Genomic DNA, 10,784 nt, shown 5'->3' on the forward strand with positions numbered 1-10,784 from the left:
CTTCTATGGCAATGGCACCGCTCCTTCCCCCTCCACGGTCAATTGGGACCCCCCCCCGCACGAAAAAATTTTCTGGTTACGCCACTGTGGGGAGGGGGGGTGTAAGATTGCTCTAGACCCCTCCCCCTAACTTCTCAACGGAAACGGGGGACGGGAGGGCAGCTGCCGCCGGGCCGCAAACCTTAGGCAGCCCAATTAACGGCTGCATTTCCCTTTGGACGTGAATACTGCATTAATGCCATTACACTGTAGGATTCGTGGCGGTTCGAGGGCATGCGACAATAAAAAAAAACACATACAGCCATCAGAAAGTCTTAGCTTGAGCAGATCTTTGGGAGCTGGGCAAGACTCTCACAAAAGAAAAAAAGCTTGGCACCCCTCTTACAGGCATTGTCAACTCTGGGTCCCACCGCTGACTGTACATTTCCGGTAAAAAAAAATCACCCACGAACTCCTCTCGGATTTGTCTAAGTGTGCGTAAGCATTGTGACTCTTCCTCATCTACACGCAGTCCATGTCATTATCAATGTTATGAGACTTGATCCGACAAGTATAAGCGCCAGCGCTGCGGCGACACGGGCTGCTCTGGTCGGCAGCGCAAGCAAAGTACTGCAGGTGGCGGGGCCAGGCGCGCTGGTGACGTTCCGTTCGTTTTGAGCCGTTATCGCTCTTTAGGCCTCCTCATCCGCGACGAACCATTATCAACCGTTCTCCGGCGGCGGCTGCTTGTGGCACGGCCGCGCGAACCGTATCTTGAAAGCGAACTGCATTGTGGACAGAGTGTGCCCACAGCTGAAAACTTCACGCGCTGTGTTCTCACCGTTTACTTCGCTTTGAAAACAGACGCGCACACCTATCTTGAAAGTGATCTGCGAAAAGCGCATAGTGCGGCAAAAGCTGAAAGCTTCGTGAGCGCAGTGTTCTCGCCGCTTCGGTCGCGTTGAAGCGAGAGCTAGCAGGAAGGCGAATTCACTCGCTGCTGCGGGTTCTATTTTGAAAGATATCGTGCGGTACGGACTGACGGACGGATGGTTTTTTCTTGTTGGGGAAGTATAGAAATGCTTACGTTATAAAAAAAAATCGCAGGGTTCGCGAATTTCGCGATAAGAACCAACACCAACCTACTCCCCCACCCCCCGCTGAGCGATGCCGTCTTGATCGCCCCCTCCCAACCCCAGGAAAAGGGACACTACCTTCCTATCTCAGTTGAAGAAAGGATGATGAAGCGTTAACAACGACAATAACGGCATTTTCTAACGAGTTGTCTTATGGCCTCTGAGATTTGCGCGCGAAGCTGGCGCGCGCGAACCTGAGAGGCCATAATTGGCCGCTTAATAGCATAAAAAGACAAAGATAATGCCAAACGACACAACTAAAAATTCAAATAAAGAACTGATCTTAGCTATACTGTTTGGGGAAAAGAAATAAAAAATTAAACAGCCGCAACACACGCCACTAAAGCCACCACCGCCGGCATAACGCGGAACCAACTGTTGGCAACATTCATTCGCGCGTCATTGCTTCGTCCGCGTCGTCTCCGCAATGAGAGCCGCCATCTTCTCGCGCCTAACGTTTTGTATGGTTTTGTTCTCTGCAATCCGCGCACACAGCTCATCGGTGGCTGCACGTCTGCTCGGCGTCGCAATGCGGCCTGCGTCATTTTCTGGTGCTCGCGCAGTCGGTGTGAAACATGTCGCATGTGAAATGCTTGATAGAAGTGCCTCACGTCCAAGTCAAGCCGCCGTACGGGTGTATGGCTGTGCGCCCCGTTCTCGGAAGCGTCGACGGGTTTCCGGCATGCGGATTTCAGGTACGTGCAAATGCGTTTCGCCCTCCCATTGAGCTCCGGAGCAAAGCGCGCAATATTTCATGTGAAAGATGCAGTGCCCGTGATCACGGTGTGAATTTCGAGCGGCAAACGAGAACTTTGGCACTTAGAGCACACCGCGGCTGCTAAGTCAGCGTGGAAATTGTTTTACGTTACCGTAATATGTTGCTGTCAGTCTAATCTGCGGCTTGTGGATAGCTAGCCCATTGACGTTTGCTTGTGGCAGTGATAGGTGTATAAATGGAAGCGGTAATAATTTTCGAGAGCAGAGTTTTTTCGCTCGATGTTTGGTCGTGTTTATGGCGTTATGAAAGCTAGAAAACTAAATGGCTTGATCGTGCTTAGTTCCAACTCTAAGGGGCGTAACGTTGGCGCTGTATATGTTTGTTTTCGGTGTCACGAGTACCACTTTCATGCTTTTGTTGCATGAGAGTGGTAGCTGCTGCGTGCCGTCTGGGTAGAATACAATAAAAGCAATTTCTTCACTCACACGTATGCAATGTGAGGTAACAAAATTTCCAGCGTTTTATTCGGAGCGTAAATATCCAGTATAGTTTAGTAAGAAACTCAAATTCTGTGTTAGCTTAGTAGGCGTGAAACAAGTGAAACTCGCATTCCTTTTTGAATTGTTCGCCCAAACTGCACCGCCCCCAGATGCGTCATCGGGTAATTGACAGTAGCTTCGCTACGTGAGTTGTTTTATGCGCCTATATTGCCCGGTTAAGTATCCTGTTCATTTATGCTGACGCTCGTTCATCTTGATTTTAAGCGGTTACTATCCCCGAGTACCGGACGATGCCAAACTTATGAGGTGTAGCAAACGCGGGAAATTCAAAGTGGCGTGGCTGCAAGGCGTTTGTGTTGTCTTTCTCGCCTCGTCCTTGTTCAAATGTACGCTGGAACTATGTTTCACACTGCAAGGCCCTGTTTTTACGTTTCTTGCATTCAAAGCCAACAGACACAGTATCACTGATTTATTTTCCATTTCTGCTGTACTTGATCAATCTAATGTGACAACTGCATCTGCTCTTTAATGGTCTCCATTTACTGTGTATTCAGCTTGGCTGCCACCTTCTCTTCAGAGGATGCCGCTGTGATAGCTCTTTCGTATAGCACATGCCTCTAGGCCCTTGTGTTTCAAGGGCTCCCGCGAGGCAGCAGTGCTCCAAGTAATTTTACCATCCTATATATTTTCTATTTTGCATCATTCTTCCACGATGGATTTTAATGTTAATAGTATTTGTCATTAGTCATCGCCATAATGTTATAGCACGTAGATTTTACGCACTTCACATCGACAATTTTTAGGCCAGTTTACAGCCAAGTCACATCTTCCATAATACATCGTCAACATTACCACTTGTCATGGCGCTCTTTGGCCAAACCTGGCCCTTGCGCCATAAAACACCACACATCATCATCATCAGCTTGGCTGCCAGAAAATGCTTGAATTTCTTTCAGTATCCAAGTGACGAAATATTTCACTGACGGCCGTGTGTGAAACACGCAAGATGACAAAACCGATAGCAAAATGATGAGATATTTCTTTTATAGCGTTTGGACTCTACTTTTGGTGAGGATGTCGATCGACCTTGGGCCTGGTGACAGCACACCCGACATCGCCAAAGTGCAGCCTATCAGCTGAGTGCCCCCGAATGGACCATCAACATTGGAAAATGAAGCAAAGCCAGGTAGGGGCAATTTTTACTTTGGAACAGAATACTGACAGCTGCCACTTTTTTAAGAACTAAATAACATATTTACAAACCAATCCTTTCTCTTTGTGCAGCCTACATAGAATTGTTTTTTGCTTGTTATACAGACCTTCAGAAAGCAGTTCTGAACCCTTTTTGCATGCACAAATAAATAAAGAGGAGTGCACTTTCTGAAGAAATTGATGCACTGAAATGTGCGTTCGACACACAGTGAGATGCAAAATAACCAACAACTTTAAAACGGTAAAAAAAATTTGAAACATGTTCTAACATCATAGCCCGCCTTGGCATACGGATCTAAATATAACAGCAACGGAGGTGCATGCAGAGGAGTGTTTGTAAATGTTTGCAAGATATGTACATTGTCTAAGAAATTGTTTTTATTTACTTGGAGCTTGGTGCCATGGCAGTGCAGTAAAAGCTCAGAATGATGACCCTGCTCCTAATAAAGCACTTTTAGATTTTAAAATTAAATTACGGGCTTTTACATCCCAAAACCTAAAGTTTTGGTAACCTGGCTTCTTTAATGTACACCTGAATCTTAGTGCATAAGCGGTATTGCATTTTACCCTCATTGGAGGGCAGCTGCTATGGCCTAGATTGAAGCTGGGACCAGCATGACTGAGCAGCATGGCATCATACTAAGTGGGCTATTACATCAGGTCAAAATGAGAAATACTGCGTAGAACTACCAACTTCTTGGCTCACAAGCACTTTGCACGAAGTTAAAGGAGTATGTAGTACTGTCAGTGGCCGTTTATGTACCAATTTCTTTTTAACCTGACTCCATTATTAAAGTGCGAAACTTCAATTAGTCAAAACCAGCCTAAATTACAGAACCAGCTCAAAACACGCACCATGTATAGCTGGATTTGGACATGAAAATGGAGTCAATTCATGTCACCGAAAATGGCGGTGGCAGTCACACTATTTCATGCATTTTGCCTAAAACATAGTCAATAATAATGAATCAATTTCTAAAATATTCTTTTCAAAAAGTTTTTTTCAAGCATGAAACGAGGAGCCAAATGGTGTTCAGGTGCACGAGCAGTTAGTTGCACGGCACTTGTTGCATGTGTTCACTGGCTTCTTTATAGCTTGAAAGAAAAATTTGTTGCACCTATTGAGCACTAGAAAGCTGGATTGGGAATTTTTCAGGATGCTCTACAATTTTCGCACTGACACTTTTGCTTTGAATATAATATTTGAGCAGTTAAGTAATCGTTACTAACTAATTAACTAATTAGAAGAAATGTAAGAATTGGTTTCACTTCCTCAAAACGATGGCAAACGACATTGCCTTGGTGCTGTCCAGCTACGTGGCACTTGTACATATTTAAAGCTTGCACATGTCATACAGACCACCTGGTAATTACAAGGCATATATAGAAGTGGCTAAGTTGTGTGAGCCAGCCATATGTAGCAAATCATGAGAAACAGCCATGTTTCTTTCACTTAAGGGCATGATAAGATTTACATGCTCGACACCTTGCATCAGTGTGTTCTAGGCCTGTTCGTAGTTTAGCTGCTACATAAACAATATTTCTCCCCATGTAAGCTCATATGCATCTTTCAAGTATATTGCCCCCTGTGTCCAAAATAAACCATCCTCGCGCTTCCTTCATTATGTATACATCTGTTGCTGTGCTAAATTTTTAACATGCAACTGCACAAATTTTCATCTAGTTTACATATTTCCTCGTTGTTTGGTGGATTTATTTCTGAACAAGTTGTTTTCGTTAAACCCTGTTGCACACAGCAGTACACAGCATTTCTGCCTAGAGTGGGAATTGTTTTTTTTTTTCAGATTGACATAAATACACCTTGCCTGGGCAATGTAAGGCATTCTACATAACACGGCCCTGCAATAATGTTTCATATTGCATTCCAGCATCATACAGAACTGTTTACTTACCAGATTAGAATATGTATAAGTGTTGGAAGTAACAGCACTGGAAGAAGCCAGCAGATAATGAGGCCAAGGAAAGCATAGAGGAACATGTTTTAAGTTTTTTATATGAAGTATAGAAATGATGAATTCTAGGTAAGTGAAAGTGGATTAAATTATATCCACCTCTTGGTGGGGAACGGACCCATAACCTTCACATTACGCATGTGATATACTAACCACTGTGGTACTACGGCCGTGTTCGAGCGTCGACAATCTGAGGGGCCATTGTGGACGGTTGAATGCTGCCTCGGTGGCACAGTGGTTAGTGCATCGCATGCCTAATGCAAAGGCTGTAGGTCCGTTCTCCCCCCATGCGTGTTTTTTTAGCATTTTCATTTCCTTTTATCATTTCTACATTTAAATAGAAAATTACAAATAGGTTTCCACATGCCTTCCCTGGCATCTTCCAGCTGTGATTCAGAAAAATTTTGACCCTCAGTATCCGTTCTTCTCGTTTGGAAGAACAGGAGCTTCATTTTAAAAATAATGAATTTACCTTGTTCAGCATCTCAATGTGGTCTCAAATCTTATCACAGCATGTGTATTACTAAGTGAAGTTTTTGTTAAGATGATATAGCATGGGACCTAATTAGTAGCCTTTGTGTACAGATATATGACTAGTCTAATAAATAGGAGGATTTTAAGAAGCACTTCTAACATGGTCTGAGCATGTGTTTAAAAAAACTAATCTAGCATGATTTCAGGCATAGCTGTTGCCCCTGAAAAATATTTGGATCATCTGCATTGGCATTGTTTTTAGAGAGCACCAATACTGCTATGATAGAAGTAGCCTCGTGGAACATGAAGCATCGCTTCTTGCTTAGTCAAGGAAATATCTGCATATCTGACGTGCACGTGTCATATGCTCGAATGCTGTTTAAAGGCTGCTAATAAGAAAATTACTTCACTTGCCTTCCAGAGATTGCTTCAGTAGTCTATGCTACTCGATCATAAACAATTTACCAGAGTGAACTTTCATCACAGTTGGCTTTGCAATGTTTATGCAAAATACAATTGCCTACTAGACATGTGACTGCACTAAAACTTGGAATTAATGACCAGTAAGATTTATGGGACCAGCAAAACTTAGTTTATTACTCCAGAACAAAATGCGAGGCACTTCGGTTATTTCTGCCATAGAGTTTCTTACAGTAATTACTAGAGGGAACTCTGGCGCCGCAGTCGTACCACCATGGGAATGATGGGAAGCACATGGATTTGTCTGATATTCGTGCTTGTGAATTCAGACGTTCTTGTGGCTTCGTATATTATACGCTATATAAATCTTATTGTCGTAAATTTCAGCGCAGTCTATACTCTTCGAAGTGCAGAAGACGGCGCCAACACGCACAATTGCTATTAATTGCAACGATTGAGCTTGTCCAGGTAGCCAAATCGAAGGGCACCAAGCGTCTCAAGGCACTAGTATGCCCGCGATAAATTCATCAGGGCGTTGCACTCGCTTGTCGTTACATGCCTCCGTCGCTTAATGGTTTCAATATCAGACTTCTGTTCTAGAGTTCCTGTGTTTGAATCCTGTCGTCGGACGATTTTAATGTTTATTTATTTATTACACAGTATATTGTTGAAAATGACTAGAATACAAAGTCGCAAAGCCGTTTGAAGCCAAACAGACGAAGTTTAGGCAAATCCATGTACTTCCCATAATTTCCATGCTGGTACAGCCGTTCTTGTTTGATCTCCTGTGGACACTAACGTCAGAGTTCCCTCTAGTAATTATTGTATGAAACTCTGATTTCTGCGCCTCGCTCGTGCAGACGCGGCACCACACCTGCTGCGTAAACATGCACTGCCTCTCGGCCGAGTGCAGGGAATGCAGTGAACTCGCCATGTACATAGCCTGCACTAAGTAAAACAAATCACAACGTGCAGTTGCTACCACGTTGAACTGGTGGAATGAGTAGTGAAATGCAGTACCTCCTGAACTAGTTCAGAAAGTGCAGGTTAATCAAGTGGAGATTATATAGCAACAGAAGTTGAGTGATTCTGCATTACATTCACGAAATATACTTCATGATACTTTTCCATTTATTTTCTCAGTTATTAAGAATCCCTTTTGCATTGTTGGACAAAACTACAGAATGCCAACATATTTTCCAGCATTCACTGGTAGCAAACATGTCAAAACATGTTCTAGTGTCTGGATTGCCGCTTTAGCTGTTAACCCCCAAGTTAATTCCGGAAAATGTACCAAATGTTTTACGTACTCAATTTTCGGTGTCATTCTCTTTCTAAAAATATATTACTTCATTGGTCTCTGGTTAGAAATAACACAAAAATAGGAGCTGCTCTTGAGGGCAGCTTTCCCTCAATGCCGACTGTAACTCATCTTTGACAACAAGAGCAGCATAACGTCGGGCAGAAAGAGTGCAACAAGTCAATGGCGATATTGGTACTACCTCCAGTCACTAGTACAGCTTGTGATCAATGGTTAAAGGTTGCGACTTTGTTGCTGCCCAATTTTAATTCTGCAGCTGTTACACTTGGGTGTAGCATGTGTACGTACGTGTGCATGCATTAAAATGACTTCACGCTAGAGCAAAGCAACTAGTGCAGAGAGGCATTAGTCATCTTTATATATTTGCTTTGTAAAGATGCACTAACTTTATCTTTTGCAATATAGACTTGGCGCTCATTGGCCAAAGATGCCCTTGTGCTACTAAAACCTACCAATTAATTCGCTTTTTGCAGTAGCAGGTGCTTATTCCTTTTTCAGGATCGGTCTGTGAGTTCTAATTTGTTTTTCTTGAACTGTGCAATTCCCACTCACAGGACTGCATGTCATCTAAGGTGTTCCTTTTTCAATCAAGAATGTTGAAGTTGTGTTTGTGAAACTCGATTTCTTGCCTCAAACGAGCTTGTACAAACTGACCAAGCTGATAATTCTACCTGCTTATATAATAAATGTGTTGCGGTTATGAACCCTCATAATGAATGACACGCAGTATAAAAATTTTATCTAATAAAACAATTTAATGAAAATTTTCATGTTTTTCGCGTTCGTGTTCACTTCTCTACTCTCGTGTCCTGTCTGCATGCCTCACCTCTTTTTTTGCATATTAAATATCGTATAAACTTAACCATGCTTTTTTACCACAATGCAGGGGGAAAAGGTTCCGGTAACACTGCATTCAGTATGGTGGCCCAGACGTGTATGCAAGCAACCTCCTTCATGTGGACCAAGAACTACTCTGCAGTGTCTCACAGACTTCCATGCGAAGCCCTCAACATTCTCGTCTCGGTGGAATGGCTGCTCATCTATCTGCGTGTCCATCACCAAGATGGCCAGTTGTAAAGCTCCTGTACCCGTTTAAGACAGCTTAATGATTTTTTTTATTTAGTTTTCATGGTTGGCCGTAGAATCTTAACATTTTTGATGTTTCTAACGTTTTTACCTGGCCCAAAGTGGTGCAATAACTTTAAACCAGTGTAATGTATTTAAGTGATGCTCACTCTAATGCCTATCTGGTTTTGTTTGTGTTTAAGAAATTTGAATGTCTGATGAGGTAACAGCATTTAAACTTGTCATCGTGGCTCTTTTCAGTGAGCTGCTAGGAAATAAGATGCAAAACTTATCACACACCAGTTGTAGCATTTTTGTTTTCAAGACTAAAGTATACATGTTTCAAAAGATGGAAAGTGGGGAAAAAAGCCTCAAGAACATAATCATCCTAGGATTGTCATGTCCTTACAACTCTGCAATGACTAATGCCTCATACATCTTGGGAGCACATTGGTCGCATTGCCTACAGGTATATTTGATAAGAGAATAGCTTGCACTCAGATTTGCCACGCAGTTGATGGCTGATAGCTTTTGTTTGTCGTCTTCATGTTACTACTATGTATTCAATATTCATTTACATGTGCTGCGGTTTTTTGCAGTCACACACACACACACACACACACACACACACACACACACACACACACACACACACATATATATATATATATATATATATATATCCTCCTGAGACCCGGAATGTATTTTGGTGCACAGATTTTTCCCAAACTTGCAGAATAAGTCACTATGGTTGAGAAGGGGAAAAGTGTTAAATATTTTTTCAACAGCCCTGATAGTTGCAGCTCAACGCGATGTCCAATATATTGGACACTGGGATGCTACCCGGTCTTTTTTCACCCAGCGCGCACGTAATCCCGTACCACAGATATTGCGCTCAAACTCGTGTGCAAAAATATTTTAATAACTCGAAAGGCAAAGCAGTGAATAAAGTACATAAAAGGAGCATTCCTCTGCTCAACGAAAATTTTGCTCTTGTGTTCACTTCCTGTGGGCAATTTGAAAACACCTTTGTGTCCTTGGTGAAGCAGAAGAAGAACCGACATTTGGTGCAAAAAAACTTTGTTTTCGTGTCGCAGCCCTGTAGTCTGCAACGGGCAGCGTTTGCAATGTGTGCCAGCATTGAGCAGTGGGTAGTGCTCTTTTCTTGGGGTTCTCGAGGAGACACTCGAGCCTACTTTGATGGCGGATGCCGCACGGCTTCATTCTCACTCTCCGTTTCATCCTGCTTCTTCCCGTAAGCCACGAGATTCTCAGCAACAGATTGGCAGAAATGCATAAATTTGAGTATTTCTTTCCACTGTTTCCTTACAGAGCTTATGTCCCGCGTGTACTGCACGCAGGAGTTGCTGAGGGCAATGGCGAAGAGGTGAAAGGTGACTCTGATTGTCCACTTGTTCACGCGTGCTTTTATCCTGTAGTAACTTTTCATTCGGTCTGCCTTGTCAACACCACCCATGTTGACATTTTACATGCGCACAATATCTGGTAGAGGGATATCGATATGTTTTTCCCTCACGAGACCACGTGCGACAGGTGTCTTCTGGGTCCCAGCCATGTATTGAAAAAGAAATGTGTCGGCCTAATTCATCAGACACGCGAGGCCGGCCCCTAAAGAAAAAAAGAGACGCGATTTTGTCCACAAGCCACTAAAATGCGAACAGTACTCTTCTGCTGTTCGTAACAAGGCCATCACAAAAGCGCAGTAAAAGAAACCAGGTTGAGTCCTAGCGTCCAACGTAATGGACACGCGAAATCAAAGGAAGTGTAAAAAAAGCATGCGCGCGAACAGTTTAAATTGCGTATTTTGCGCGTACGCTGTTGTATTAACTTTAATATAAAATCAAAGGTATGCCCTGAAAGCAGGTCGAAATACGAAAAACCATGCTTGCTTCTCCGGCAGTTGCCGTAAAACGCCGCGCCGCAGAATGCCGCCATTGTGGAACTGTTTCGGCGGGAATTTGAACG

The 10,784-nt window shown here is 43.2% G+C and overlaps 1 long non-coding RNA gene across 1 annotated transcript; it reads left to right on the forward strand.

The window, feature by feature from the left end:
* The first annotated feature begins 1,554 nt into the window (after window positions 1-1,554).
* LOC135914127 (uncharacterized) lies at window positions 1,555-9,467 on the forward strand. Its single transcript, XR_010568210.2, has 3 exons — window positions 1,555-1,810; window positions 3,383-3,519; window positions 8,620-9,467. It is a non-coding gene; the product is annotated as an uncharacterized lncRNA (long non-coding RNA).
* The last annotated feature ends 1,317 nt before the right edge of the window (window positions 9,468-10,784 follow it).

This window comes from Dermacentor albipictus, unplaced genomic scaffold (assembly GCF_038994185.2).
Source record: "Dermacentor albipictus isolate Rhodes 1998 colony unplaced genomic scaffold, USDA_Dalb.pri_finalv2 scaffold_15, whole genome shotgun sequence".
NCBI lineage: Eukaryota > Metazoa > Arthropoda > Arachnida > Ixodida > Ixodidae > Dermacentor > Dermacentor albipictus.